General features: G+C 34.1%; 1 non-coding gene across 1 annotated transcript; it reads left to right on the top strand.

The window, feature by feature from the left end:
• Window positions 1-235: 235 nt before the first annotated feature.
• Window positions 236-317, top strand: Trnas-gcu. Its single transcript has one exon. It is a non-coding gene; the product is annotated as a tRNA-Ser (tRNA).

Below are 317 nucleotides of genomic sequence, written 5' to 3'. Positions count from 1 at the left end.
ATACTCGTAAGTTTCTCTCGGACCTGCATATTATAATTTTGTATTTTTTGTTTCTTCAAGTTATTAACAAATTTAACGAGGCATTAAATATCAAAAGCACAAATATTATAAGTAATATCATAATTTAGAAATAGATTCCTTGGAAAAATTTACATGCAGAATTTAACACTGATTGTTAATAGATTAGCTCTGCTTGTACTACATCTGTAATGATGTTTAATAAACTCTACTATAAGACGAGGTGGCCGAGAGGTTAAGGCGTTGGACTGCTAATCCAATGTGCTCTGCACGCGTGGGTTCGAATCCCATCCTCGTCG

The sequence above is a fragment of the Papilio machaon genome, chromosome 21 (genome assembly GCF_912999745.1).
Source record: "Papilio machaon chromosome 21, ilPapMach1.1, whole genome shotgun sequence".
Classification (NCBI taxonomy): Eukaryota; Metazoa; Arthropoda; class Insecta; order Lepidoptera; family Papilionidae; genus Papilio; species Papilio machaon.
Note: the sequence above shows the minus strand (reverse complement) of the source record. Positions and strands in the feature narration are given on the sequence as shown.